This window comes from Lithobates pipiens, unplaced genomic scaffold (assembly GCF_037356315.1).
Source record: "Lithobates pipiens isolate NorthernLeopardFrog02 unplaced genomic scaffold, aLitPip1_a1.2 Scaffold_18, whole genome shotgun sequence".
NCBI lineage: Eukaryota > Metazoa > Chordata > Amphibia > Anura > Ranidae > Lithobates > Lithobates pipiens.
In genome coordinates, this window is record NW_027507758.1 from 407,451,388 (window position 1) to 407,466,584 (window position 15,197).

General features: G+C 40.1%; 1 protein-coding gene across 1 annotated transcript in view; it reads right to left on the reverse strand.

Moving 5' to 3' along the window:
• KCNMB2 (potassium calcium-activated channel subfamily M regulatory beta subunit 2) overlaps positions 1 to 3,660 on the reverse strand; it is an 828,748-nt gene extending 825,088 nt beyond the window's left edge. Inside the window, exon 1 of the mRNA XM_077487943.1 lies at positions 3,548 to 3,660. The gene's annotated coding sequence lies outside the window, so the exon portion shown is untranslated. The remainder of the gene's footprint in view (positions 1 to 3,547) is intronic.
• Between the last annotated feature and the right edge of the window lie 11,537 nt (positions 3,661 to 15,197).

A 15,197-nucleotide genomic window follows, 5' to 3' on the forward strand; every position in this document is an offset into this window, starting at 1 on the left:
AGTTTAGATCTGCCTGTACTTAGAGCTGCCAATCAGGTCCACTTGTCAACTAACAGGTAGACCTGATTAGAAAGCCTGCGTGAAAGTGTCCTTAATGTGATCTATCGTTTGAGTGTGACACACCTGGTCTAAAAAGTAAACTCAACGTGCAATGTAAAAATCCCTCTGGAAATGGAAAAACAAATTGTCAGCAAGAAAACACACCCATGGCCACCAGGGATGCCCACCCATGAACACCAGGTAATAACACTAGAGCCCACCAGGGATGGCAATCATTGCCCATTAGGGATGGCACACTGTGTCCATCAGTGTCACCTATACGTGCCATCCAGTGCCACCTATCAGTGCCACCTATGAGTGCTCTTCTGTACAACCTATCAGTGCCACCTATGAGTGCCCATCAGTGGCACCTATGAGTGTCCATCAGTGCCACCTATCAGTGCCCATCAGTGCTGCTTATCAGTGCAGCCTATCAGTGTAGCATATAAGTGCCACCTCATCAGTGAAACCTCATCAGTGCCAATCAGTTCTGCCTCATCAGTGCCCATCAGTGCAGCCCCATCAGTGCCCATCAATGACGGAGAAAACATACTTATTTTCAAAATTTTTGTTCTTTTTTTATTTGTAGTGCAAAAAACAAAAACCCTAGAGGTGATCAAATACCACCAAAATAACGCCCTATTTGCGGGGAAAAAATGATTACTTTTTTTTGGGTACAGTGCTGCATAACCGCTCAATTGTCATTCAAAATGTGATAGCCCTGAAAGCTGAAAATTGGTCTGGGCAGTAAGGTATATAAGTGCCCTATATTGAAGTGTTTAAATATATGCAGCAATTTAAAATTGACTTTCTTTTGCACCTGCTTAGTTGCCCAAACCCACCTCTTCATCCATTGCACAGTGGGGATCATTCAATAAAGCATTTGTGACACATTTCTGGCAGTGTGGATGTAGATCAAAGCTCTGGGTCATTTTTATTGTGAGCACCGAAATGTGTGACAAACTCAAGTTATTATTTGTGACACTTTTACTGTATGGAGCTATCGTTACAACCAACATATAAAGAACACAGTCAAATTGGGGAAAAGGAAGGTGGTGGTAAATAAGAGCTCTTCCATGTTGGAGTACATTATTCATTGCGACACACGTGTCTGAAACAACATTTTTCTTTACGTTCCTCTAGAATGCATATTTGATACTTTTCATGACCCTTCCAGCTTCTCCAATTATCTTTTCTGACTGTAAAATTCTGCTACTTCACAGGTGAGATGCTTGCCGCAGTTTAGTGAGTTGTGACAAATTCATCTAATCCAGTAAAGGGAAGCAAGAGTTGGTAGGGGAGAAGCAGAGGGGGTAGGGCATGCACTCCTGAAAGAACAAAGTGTGCCTAGGCACTGTCAAATATTGGGAAGTGTTGGCTGCTTCTAGCTAGTAATCACGTGCTACAAATGCCTTTTTTGCTGATTTGCTTAATCACAATAAATCTGACCATACACAGGTATTTTTTTTGTGCAGCCACCAGGTTAAACGGAAAAAAATAAATAAATAACAGGTTCCTCCATCCACACAAATAAGGTATATAGAGGAATCTGCTCTGCAAAGACATTGTATTCTGACAGCCTATATCTATGAATGGAGAAAGAGTCTACCCTCTTTTATTCATATATTGTGTTTCATTCATAGAAGCTGTAGTAAGGCTTCTATGAGTGGAATAGTGGGTGGAAAGGGCCGGCATAGTGCTCCCTGAGCACCATTGCTATGCCACACCCACAGATCAGCAGAGTTATGAGGGCTACAATTGAAAGAGGATGAACTTAGCAGAGGTACACATGATGTGATTTAAGTTATAGCAGCATCATGTACTAAACTTTGCAAAACAGTGTTGTTTTGGGGACTTGGGTTTACAATAATTTTAAGCTTTGATTGCTTGCCATGCACAGCTGCTCCAGATCCTGGCTGCTCAAGTCTTCCCCTCATTGTATATCCAAAATTTTGAACCATTTTATACAGTGTCCTTTTCTTTAGGTAAACATAGTACCCCAACCCAATAGCTGAAACATTGGAAATGTATCCACGTATTTGGCCCACCGGCTGAATAGGATGAATCTCTGTGGATCCTTTTTCAGGGATTGCAAAAAATACCTATGCCAAGGTTTTACAAATTAATAATGATGCACAGTAAATTATTGACACAAATTTTTGCTCTTATATGAATAGATAGCAAACATAACCAAACGCCTTTTATTTTATGCATAGATAAAAGCAGTTTATAAGAACACAGAAAGAATTTTCCTATTCTAAATTTAGTTGGCCAAAGCCTGAAATATACCTTTTATACTTAGCTTAAAGTGCCTAGACAAGGTCACCCAGCGCCTAGGGCAAAGATGCCATACTGCACCCCCCATTCCCTGTTCAATATGTGCAAGCTTAGGGGATCCTACATCCAGCAATCACTACTGCTGTCTCTACTCCTGCCAGCCTTGCAACAAAAGGAAAGCACCCCCTTCACTACAGTAAATCATTGCGCCCAGGGTAACTGCTCCTGCCACTTACCTATTGTCCTGGCTCTGACAAAACAGTATCCTTACTCTCCAAAAATATCTCATACACATCCACTACATAAAGACCCTTTAATCTATTTTTCATGAAATAATGCATTACGTTGTTTTTCTGCCTTCTTGTAACATCCTCCATGTGCCTCCTTCCACTTGTTTGGAACGAGCAGTGTACATTAGTTTCAGTCACATGATCTGTACTATGAACACTATACATCCCACAGTTCATAGTCTTTCTCAGGAGCAAGAAATATAGGGTGGCTATGTTCCTATATACAGAACAAATGTAGCCACCCTCTGGAAGTCAGATCACAGCAGCAAAAAAGAAAAGAATTTGGAGGTTTGGCGGAGGCTAAGAACAACAGAAAGTACTCTTTTGAATTAATGATACATACCCAAATATAATTTTTTTAAATGAGTTTAGTGTCACATTAACGATTAAACCATTTTTAACTATTGTCCTTCACTGAACATTAGCAACACCACTTGTTATTACAATTCTTTACCAATTGGAAGAGACTGAATGATATATCAAATTAAGATAAAGACAAAATGAAAATAATAAAAAGAGTACTATATACTCCTTATGGAATGTAAAAACGTCAAACGTAAATAATAAAAAAGACAAAACCAAAGCAGAGTATATGACTGCTGATCAATGTATCAGCACACCAAACTTTTTACAAAAATCAAATCTAATCTTGTTTGAACAAGTTAGAAGCTGAATTCATTTACCATATATTTCCTCTGCCTTCATTGACTGACACATTTCAGTAATGCAGAGAATATTATTGTGGAATGCTGCATACACAAGCACCATGCTGCAATTACAGATAAATCTGACAACTTTCTTTTGTTTCAGTGTAATTGGTTTTCTCCAGCGTTAGATCTACAGTAATGAATGTTACTTGTTTAAGATTCAATAAGATATATGTACCACACCAACAAACATCGTCGGAAGGTGTAATGAAAAGAAATTTAATTTTCACATACCTCGAGTGTGATCTTGAATATGGTAAGCACAGAGTCATTTTGTTATGCTGCATTGTGGTTTGTGTGCCCAGTGCTGGCTCCCAATGTGTGCCCATAAAGGAAATGCATGGGGGCTGATGGAGAGGGAAATCCTCTCTTTGTTCTTGACTGTTTCACTACTGAAAAGCTTTATTTTCTGTATACGTTCTGTATATTGAATAAGAAAGTAAAATAATAATAATAATAATAATAATAATAATAATAATAATTGCAGTATCTACTAATTAATCATTTGGCTGTAACCTATGATAACAAATGATCTCTAGGCATATATAAATCACTGTTTAATCTACTATAATAAAATCATTTATTGTATTTGTACATGTATATATTGTATCCTAGTATCTTGAGGTCATTATTTCCATTATTTAACTTCATAGTAGCAGTTTTGAGCCTATCAAGGTGTAATTGCTGAACAACACAAAGTGAATATGCATACCGTAAGGGATAGCCCAGAGATGATCTCAATAAAAAGGAACTTCACCCATTGTTGTGAAAATTAAAGGTCAACAGCTTCAAATACTATAGTTGCTGACTTAAAATAAAAATGGTGCTTAACCCCTTCCATACTGGGCCATAGACAAATGACGCGGGCAGGAACAGTTCCTCCCTCTGGGTGGACATCATATGACGTCCTCCAGTTCTAGCCGATTCTGCGGGCCCCCAGGAGACACTTTGGGATAAGTCCTTTTTTTAAAAATAAAAATGTCCCGCGATGTAAATCCATCTCACGCCACCCAACAGATTGAAAAAAAGAAAAAAAAAACGCAACAGCTCCGCCTCCATGGGAGGCTCCTGCCGAGTGATGCTTCTTCTCGATGACAGCTGTTATATAGCTGAGGGTGGGACCATTAAACGGGTGACACTGCCTTCCTCTGACGTCTGACCCCTGCCTGTTCACCAAAAAAAGTGTCAAAAAGTAAAAAACACAAAAGACAGTTTTTGACAATTCCTTTATTAAAAAAGAAAAAAAAAGTGTCCTGCAATGTCCATCCATCATCAATCACGCCGCCCGACAGATAAAAACAAAACAAATACTCCGCCTCGATGGGAAGGCTCCCGCCAACTGCTGTCTTTTTGCGATGACAAAAACAAAATTGACGTCCTTTTTTTCTCACAAATAGAGCTTTCTTTTGGTGGTACTTGATCATCTCTGCGGTTTTAATTTTTTGCACTATAAACAAAAAAAGTGAAAATTTAAAAAAAAAAAACAATATTTTGTACTTTTTTGTTATAATAAATAGCTTTTATAATAATTAGCATTCATTTTTTCCTCAGTTTAGGCCAATATGTATTCTTCTACATATTTTTGGTAATAAAAGTTGCAATAAGCGTATTTTTATTGGTTTACGCAAAAGTTATAACATCTACAAAATGGGAAAGATTTATGGCATTTTTATTATTTATTATTTTTTACTAGTAATGGCGGCGATCAGTGATTTTTATTGGGATGGCGACATTATGGCGGACAGATCGGACACTTTTGACATATTTTTGGGACCATTAACAAATATACAGCAATCACTGATATAAAAATGCACTGATTACTGTGTAAATGTCACTGGCAGGGGAGGGGTTAACACTAGGGGGTGATCAAGGGATTGCCAGTGTTTCTTAGTATGTGTTCTAACTGTAGGGGATGGCAGATTTTTATTCCTAGCTAGTAGGAACTCATGATCTGTCTCTCCTCACAGAACAGGGATGTGTGTGTGTGATTACACACACACATCCCTGTTCTGGCTCTGGCTGCCGTGTTCTGGCTCTGGCTGCCCGTGATCGCACGTGGCCGGCGGTCACCCTCCACAGTGCAGTGGGCATCCACTTAAAGGGACTGACATACAGCTATGATGGTTCACAGAATCATGCAGATCTGCAGCAGTATAATGATGGCAGCTGATTGGCAAGCGGTTAATCAAGGAATTGTCAAAAACTGTTTTTGTGGTTTTGACTTTTGATAATTTTTTGGGTGAACAGGTAGGAGTACAATATACCCCATACCCATTCACATAGGAGGTGGGATCTGGGGGGCCCCCTTGTGAAAGGGGGTTTCCAGATTCTGATAATCCCAATGCCCACAGACCCCCACAACCACTGGGCAAGGGTTGTGGGGGTGAGGCTCTTGTCCCCATCAATATGGGGACAAGGTTCTTTGGGAGGGACCCCAAAGCCCCTCCTCATGTCAAGGGCATGTGGCTTGGTATGGTTCAGGAGGGGAGGTGCTCGCTCATCTCCCCCCTATCCTGTCCTCCAGGCTGCTTGCTCAGATAAGGGTTTGGTATGGATTTTGGGGGGAACCCACACCAACTTTTTTAAAAATTTTGTTGTGGAGTTCACCTTAAAATCCATACTAGACGCAAAGGGCCTAGTATGGATTTTTGGGGGGACTCCACGCTGTTTCTTTTTTAAATTTTGCCATGGAGTTCCCCTTAATATCCATACCAGAGCCGAAGGGCCTGGTATGGACTGGGGGAAACCTATGCCGTTTTTTTCCTTGATTTTTATCTAAATTGCCAGGAGTTGGCAAAACATTACAGCCACAAGCAATTTAAAATTACATTTGTTCCTTTAGAAATGTAATTTTGCTGCAGCGCTGACAGACAGATGCACCACTTACAGGCAGACTAAGGGGACCCCCAGGCACGATATTTAAAGTAATATTTCACTTTTATTGTTTCACTGTCTGCATTATTAAAATCATTGCTCCCTGTACTTTTTCTTTGTAATATTTACCAATTAGATGATTTGGAACTGCAGCCAATCATAAAGGGTCTGGCACTGCCTAGTGACAGTATCAGAACTTCCCAATTTGTTGCAGACCCAAGGTGTCTGATTGGTAACATGTTACAATGAGAGAGTATATTTACTAGACTGCAGGATTGCTACTAGTTCACTCATTTTGGCTATCATGATTAGGAACAACCACAGCCATATATATATAAATATATATATTATATATATATATATATATATATATATATATATATATATATATATATATATATATATATATATGTTAAGTGATTAATATTTGAATAATATTTATTATCTCATTACAATGGCATCTGCAAGTTGGTGGGATATATTAAGCAGCAAGTAAGCATTTTGTCCTTGAAGTTGATGTGTTGAAAGCAAAAAAATAAAGGGCATCACAGTTTATTGTATATAGGGCTGCGTAGCCACAGACTGGTCAATATTATCACATTTTGCCTTAAATCATCTGGGGATTATTGTATATGTAGTGGTGTAATGGTTATCTTTGCCAGTTCAGTAATTATCTTCTGAAGTGAAGTACTGTATTGTCCTTAAAATGAGTAAGGAATGATGCCATGTTGGATTGTACTTGTATTTGAAATTATACTTGTTTCCATAATCTTTAAAAGGGGAGATGCTGGGAGGTTGGGAGGGGAAAAGTACCTGCAGCTTTTCTCTAAGACAAATAGCTCTGTGTATGTGCTTTGGCCCCCCTCCTTCCCCCGAAGCCTTCGGGCACACACACAGGTCCCAAAAGAATGCAGGACCTTTCACAAAGTGCAGTGAAGCTCGTGCAGTAGGAACAACAGTAGGCACCCAGATGTAGATTTGGACAAACTGCAGTTTTTCCTTACCTAAGATGCTTGGGTGTGGACATCGCTGGATCTCTGGACAGGTAAGTGGGTTGGGGGGGGGGGGGGGGCTTCTGTGGTCCTATCTTGCTTCTCCTGTCCTTACAGAAAAATCAGGAGTTGTCATTCTCTTACTGGAAGTGTGTTACTAGTAGAACCACCAGGGGAAAATACCATGTATTGATTGGTGGGCGGAACTAGAGTATATTACATTTTTGTTTGCATTTAGATATGCTTTGAGCTGAATGGTAACTTGTGCATTTGGTTTTAATTTGCCTTTATATTTCACAAATATGAGCTCCCAGATCATAGTGTTCAACTCAGTGACTCTTGAAACCATAACATGTTATACTGTTAAAGTGAGCAGATACTACAAGTCATGTTCCTTTCACAGAAACATGTGAAGCAAATACAAAAAATCACTTACTGTTCTTGTGCATGTTGGCTTTTGGGGCTGAACACCAAACACTGCTCAACAAGTGTTAAGAATAGAATTAAGGTTTAGGCACATTCATCATTGTATTTTTGCAAGACCTTGCATGCGTGATGCTGAATACAGTAAATCAGTAAATAATGAAAAGTCTGATTCAGCTGGAAAATGTGGGGCCGAAAAGTGCCTGTAACGAATCAGATGCAGCCTCTGCATGGGTATCCTGCTAGCTTCATCTGTTAGATTACAATATCCCAACAGGTAGATTTCTCCATCTATGTGTGTATGGAGGAATATGTTAGATTTCCTTTATTCAGCCTGCACGTAAAAAAAAAAAAAACAGCTTGTGGACAGCTTAAGAGTTCTATGTCTGCTACAAACAATTTGTCCATTTACACATTGAAATCTAATATAGAACTTTTATCTTCAAAAACTAGAAATATTTTGGGGGTCAGATATTCACTGTATCTTTTCTATGTTTCGCTATGCTAAACTGCTTACTCTATATTCTTTTGCTGTCTTCTGACTGCCCCTTGATGAATAATTTCTTTTAAAAGGCACTCTTCTATCTCAGAACACGTTTCCTGACCCTTGCCACAGTTTTCTTAAAGTGGTTGTAAACCCTTACAAACCACTTTGACCTACAGGTAAGCCTAGATTTAGGCTTACCTGTAGGTCCAAGCAATATCTCCTAAACCTATATGGTTTAGGAGATATTTGCCCGAAAACGGGCACCGCTGTCTACGGCGCATGCGCCGTAGACAGTGGCGCGCATGCGCACTGAGCGCGGCATTTCCAAGAATGGAGCTGCCGCGCATGTCGACTCCCGTGCGCATGCGCGGGAGTGACGTCATCGCGGCTTCACCGAATGACAGTGGCGGAGCTGCGAGACCCCACCAACAAGATGGATGCGGCAGGCTACAGGGGACAGCGGCGACTTCGCTGGCTCCTGTGTCAGGTAATTGATGCATAGTAGTCCATTATGCTTTGCCTTTGCAGGGAATGAAAGAGGAAGTAAACTCATCAGGGTTTACTTCCTCTTTAAGCTTTCTGTTCCAGATATGATGGCCTCTTACAGGCATCTAAGTTGGCGTTTTGCATAGCAGTAGTGTCTACCATAGTAGCACACTATGGCTACATGCTTGGAGGCCAAACCTACTAATTCTCATTTTGGACATCCACTTCATAGCAGAATGTCTTGATAAGGCAGAAAAATCCATGTTTACAGCTAATACAGCTTTATCATCTCATAAGAGATATCTGTCTGTCTCCAAAATGGAAAATAGATAAATCGGCTGTTTCAGGTTTACCTCTGCTTTTACCAGTGGGTTGTTGTTTCCTTATTCTGTTAGATATCTTGGATATTCCATCTTTTCAGTTCTAATGCTCAGGCTTTAACCTGCAGCTTCTATACTAGATCCTGCAAGCAGTTATCTGGTTGCTTTTCTTTTGTATTTTTGTTTACTATGGTGCACATTAATTCCTCATTACCCCTTTACTTACTCAGTTTCTACAATGGAATCTATTGATATTATCATTGTACTCTTTGCAAATCCCTATCAAGACATATCTCTTTTAACAAGGAGTTATCGCCCTTCAAAGTTGAATAACTAATAATTTCCCTGTAATTGGAACTGTTCCCATTGTACCTCCTGGAGATTTGGGGACTCAGCACTAACAATTCCCTTCACAGTAATGATCCTTGTGCTTCTGACTTCCTCGTCATGGATGCTTAATATATCCCCATTATATCTGGTCAGATCCTGACATTCTCTACTATAATTAAAGTTCTCTCCTCTCTGCTCTTTTGAGCATAAATGGTACTATTCTATTTCCCTTTCTGGTTTGGTGGGATTGATGGAAATTGCATAATGAGAGTTTCATAATCTAAATTGGGGTAAATCCCTATTGTTTGCAATCGATAAAGGAGCACAGGATACAGCTTTTTCAAATTTGTCATTACAATGGGTAACCAAATTTAAATACCTTGGTATAATAATTTCATGACAGGTTGGGGATTTCTTTATGTTGCAGCTAAATCCAGCAGTACAGCCATTTAAGAGAAAACTGAAGGTGTGGGAGACATTGCCCCTTTCACTACTAGGACGCATAAATTTAATTAAGATGAAAATTCTTCCTAAATTTTCTATATTTGTTTAGAAATTCACCACAATTGTTACCAACATCATTTTTCATACAATTAAACAGTATTTTTTTCAAATTTTTATGGAGAAATAAACTACCCAGAATTAAATTAACTACACTTATGCGTCCTTTGGCACGGGGGGGGGCTGGCCTTCCCAGACTTTAATAAATGTTATTTTGCATGGCTGGTAATGGCAGGTGAATGGTTAAACCCAGATAAATATAACCCTGCAACAATGTTAGAGGCGGCAGTGGTACACTCTACTGAAGCACTTCAGGCACTGCTTTTCCGAGGGTTAAAATATGTATACAACAATCTGACCTCCTTGGTGGTAACTACTATAAAGTTATGGAGAGCCGGCTTAGCGGGGTAAAAATATATTAAGCAGATTTGGTCTCAAAATACTCCGCTGTGGAGGAATCCTCAGTTGCCCCATTTAAATTCTATCCAAGATCCAGGAGCTTGGACCTAATTTAAGGTTAAATAGTTATCCCAGGTGGTCCAGGGAGAAACAATGATATCCTTTGCAGGAATGACAAAACTCTGGAATATTCCAGGTAGTTATGTGTTTAGATATATGCAGTTTGGCCATGCTCTTTCTGCTCAGAGAGTTACATAATCTGAATTTTGAATTAAAGTGATTCTTGATTTAACAGATCCAGTTTCTGTTCTGGTTTCTTGATGGGATGGTTATTATCCATTTTCCCATCTACAATCTTAAAAGGATTCTTCTGAATGTTTTATCAATTTTCCTATGTATGATCTGCTTATATGGGACAGTCATCTTTCCACATTGTAATGGAAATGCTACTGGGTCAGTCTTTTGAGCTGACCACCCACTTCCTTTCAGTAATGTGTGTTATATCCTCTGACTGGTATCATCCTACATATGCTGGACATCTTTGGCAGTTTTCATTGTGTCAATAATTCTGTGGCAAGACCCAAACCCTTGCTTCCACTCCCTGCACCTATATTTTACCTCCTATACAGCCAGAGTTCTGTTAATGAATACATCTTTTCCTTCTGATAATGACATATTAAATTTATTACTTCTGCTGTTCTCTTGAAAATCATTTACACAGCAACTCTGTTACTTTTCTGCTAGGTGGAAAACTAAAATCTGGAGGTCCTCTTTCTTGTCAACTTAATATTGATTTTTCATACATAATCAGACAGGTTGTATTGCTGCTATAACAACTCTGTTTTATGTATTGATTTAGGTTGACATATCTCATACTCATCCTTCTTAATCTGAGGTCCCTGTACAACTATTGATTCATAATATACCATCATTTGGCTTTCTTTTTATATAGATGTGTGGAAATTCCCACCTCTTCCTTAAAAGGGGTTTGGTTCTTTAACCTTCTTTGCTTCACATTGAAGGTCTCCCTCCCTCTCTTGCTTTAAATGACTACTGATTTGCACGGAACCAATATTCGCCCATGGTAGTTTAAATGAGGCATAATACAAAAGTCATATAATATCAATTTATTGTACAAGGATTTGACACATAAATGTACAAAATACACATAAAAAATGTTTGGCATATCAAGCCAATGGGTTAAACTTAACAATACATAATGTACACCAAGCAGGTATATTTTCATGTACATGCTTTACATAAAAAAGAGGATTGCAATACGGGAGAAGAATGCATCTTGTAACTTGTGAATACTTTCACTTCTTCTGGTGGATGGTGGAACTCAGTCCCCATTGAATGCTTAACCACTTCAGCCACGGAAGATTTGGCTGCTCAATGCCAGGCCATTTTTTGCGATTCGGCACTGCGTTGCTTTAACTGACAAATGGGCGGTCGTGCGACGCTGTACTCAAACAAAATTGCTGGCCTTTTTTTCCCCACAAATAGAGCTTTCGTTTAGTGGTATTTGATCGCCTCTGCAGTTTTTATTTTTTGCGCTATAAACAAAATAATAGCAACAATCTTGAAAAGAACAACTTTTACTTTTTGCTATAATAAATATCCCTAATTTTTTATTAAAAAAACAATTCTTCTACATATGTTTGGTAAAATCACAATAAGCGTATAATTGCGCAAAATATAGCATCTACAAAATAGGGGATAGATTTATGGCATTTTTATTAATATTTTTTTTTTTTACTGGTATTAGCTGCAATCTGCGATTTTTATCGGGATTACGACATTATGGCAGACACATCGGACACTTTTGACACATTTTTTAAACCACTGACAATTATACAGCAAACAGTGCTATAAAAATGCACTGATTACTGTGTAAATGTCACTGGCAGGGAAGGGGTTAACACTAGGGGCGATCAAGGGGCTAACTGTGTTCCCTATGTGTGTTTCTAACTGTGGGGGGGTGGGACTGTCTAGGACAGGGGTGTCCAAACTTTTTTCAAAGAGGGCCAGATTTGATGAAGTGAAAATGCACGAGGGCCGACCATTTTGCTTGACATTCTTTGAACCATTAAAATTTGGTCTAAGTGTGTTCGTTTGAGCACTAATACACTGCCCAACAAGAATTCTCTCGCCTTTGTGGCTGTGTGCGGTGAAGAAATTAACCCAGGTGTATTATTTGGATATACCGTATTTATTGGCGTATAGGCACGCACCTTCACTTTAAGAGGGAGAAGTTTCAGGAAAAAAAACTTAAAATTTTAAATAAAGAACTTTGAAGCAAAATAAGGGTCAGTGCCCATCTACAGATCCAGGAATGCAGCACCCACCATTGCCAGGAATGCAGCCCCACCATTGCCAGGAATGCACTCACCATTGCCAGGAATGCAGCCCCACCATTGCCAGGAATTCACTCACCATTGCCAGGAATGCACTCACCATTGCCAGGAATGCAGCCCCACCTCTGCCAGGAATGCAGCCACACGATTGCAAGGAATGCACCCACCATGGCCAGGAATGCACTCACCATTGCCAGGAATGCAACCACCATTGCCAGGAATGCACTCACCATTGCCAGGAATGCACACACCATTGCCAGGAATGCACTCACCATTGCTAGGAATTCACTCACCATTTCCAGGAATTCACTCACCATTGCCAGGAATGCACCCACCATTGCCAGGAATACACCCACCATTGATAGGAATGCACCCACCATTGCTAGGAATTCACTCACAATTTCCAGGAATTCACCCACCATTGCCAGCAATACACCCACCATTGCCAGGAATGCACTCGCCACTGCTAGGAATTCACTCCCCATTGGCAGGAATTCACTCAGCATTGCCAGGAATGCACTCACCACTGCTAGGAATTCATTCCCCATTGGCAGGAATTCACTCAGCATTGCCAGAAAGGCACTCGCCACTGCTAGGAATTCACTCACCATTGGCAGGAATTCACTCACCATTGCCATGAATAAACATGTGCATTCGCTTTCGTCCGAATGCATTTTCGCCCAAATTTCAGGTATTTTCGTTATCATTCGACTTTGAACATTCGACAGACACCATAAGCCTTCAATGAGAAATCAAGGGGAGAACGAAGATTCGCAGTCCAAGGACCACGGCTATGGAACGCTCTACCCACAAACATCCGCTTGGAAGGAAACCATCGGCCTTCAGGAAAAAACCCAAGACCCACCTCTTTTAAGAAGGAATCAACGCATGTCGGATCAAGCACCTTGAGGCGATTCAGTTCGCATTTGCAGCGCTATACAAGTCACTCATTCATTCATTCATTCATTCAATGACAGATTCGACCTTTAAATTTAAAAAAATAAATAAATAAAAACTAATTTCGGGAGTAACTAAATAAATGAATTTTTCGGACGAAAACGAAATTCTGAAACAAAATATTTGAGTGTGCACATGTCTAGCCAGGAATTCACCCACCATTGCCAGGAATTCACCCACCATTGCTAGGAATGCAGCCCTCTCCATTGCCAGGAATGCAGCCAGCATTGCCAGGAATGCAGCCAGCATTGCCAGGAATGCACCCACCATTGCTAGGAATTAGCTCATCATTGCCAAGAATACACCCACCATTGCCAGGAATGCACCCACCATTGCTAGAAATTCACTCACCATTGCCAGGAATGCAGCCACCATTGCTAGGAATTAGCTCCCAGATCCCCCCCCCCCACCATGTGAATGAATATGGGGCACATAGAACTCCTACCCATTCGCCAACATTTTAATTTTTTTTTATAAAAACACAGTGACAGTTTTTCACAATTCCTTTATGGCTTGCTGTTTGACAGTTCTTATATAAGTAAGGGCAGGGCCACCTGGCGACATCACCTGGTGGCACTGCCCCCCTTGTGATGTCACTGACCGGGACATGTTTGCCTTAGTTGTTAGTGAAGCAATTTTCTATTTTCTTTTTTGGGTCCGGCGGTGCGGCAGGCATCGTGATTGACAATGGCTCTATATTGGGGGACACTTTTTAAAAATAAAAAAATAAAGGAATTGTCAAAAACTGTCTACGTATTTTTATTACTTTTTTACACATTTTTGGTGAATGGGTAGGGGTACTATGTACTCTATACTCATTCACATGGGGGGGCTGGGACCTGGGGGCCCAGCCCATCTGGGATTCCAAATTCCAATAAGCCCCTTGCCCGCAGACCCCCACAACCACAACCCAGGATTGTGGGGATAAGATCCTTGTCCCCATCAACGTGGGGCAGATCCCCCCCCCCTGTCCCAAAGCATCCACTCCCATGATTATGGAATGTGGCCTAGTATAGTTCAGGAGGGGGACCTGCTCATCCCCCGTTTTCGTGGTCTCCCAGGCTGCATGCTCAGATAAGGGTCTGGTATGGATTTTTGTGGGGGGGATGCCGTTTTAAAAATACATTTTTTTTATTATTATTCAGCTGTCAGTGGGGAAGCCCATTGACAGCTGATGACTTGTCTGATGACTTGTCGATTGTTAAGGACGTCATGGCCCGTTACTTAACAACCAGCTATTCACTGTGCCCTGATTGGGCAAAGCTTTGCCCAATCAAGGCTCAGAATGCATTGTGCAGCACGCAGCCCTGCAAATTTCAGTGTTTGCCTAATGGGTTATGCATGCAAATTGAGAAACAGCTTTAAAAAATGATTGAAAATTCTAATCAAATCTTAAAGTAGACTTTTACTCTCTCAGTCAACATTAACTATTTTTAATCCTTATGCTACTAGCATTAGTAAATAGAGTATATCATATTTACTTGTTTTAATTATTTTTTTTTTTCATTCCATCAGCTACATGAATTAAGTAACATGAATCTTCCCTTATTCAAGAAGACCACAGCCGGAAATGCTAGAGGGTGTTTTTCAAAGTGATTTCTCAGCAAAATAAAGCATGGAGACATGGATGGGTAAGTTTTCTTTAAATATTAAAAATGAATAAAGTAGCATTTGTAGTGTAGTTCCACTACAATGTCAGTGCAAAATACTTAGTACTTCTGAGTATTGGAGAGCATGTGACCTCCTTCCACAATGCAG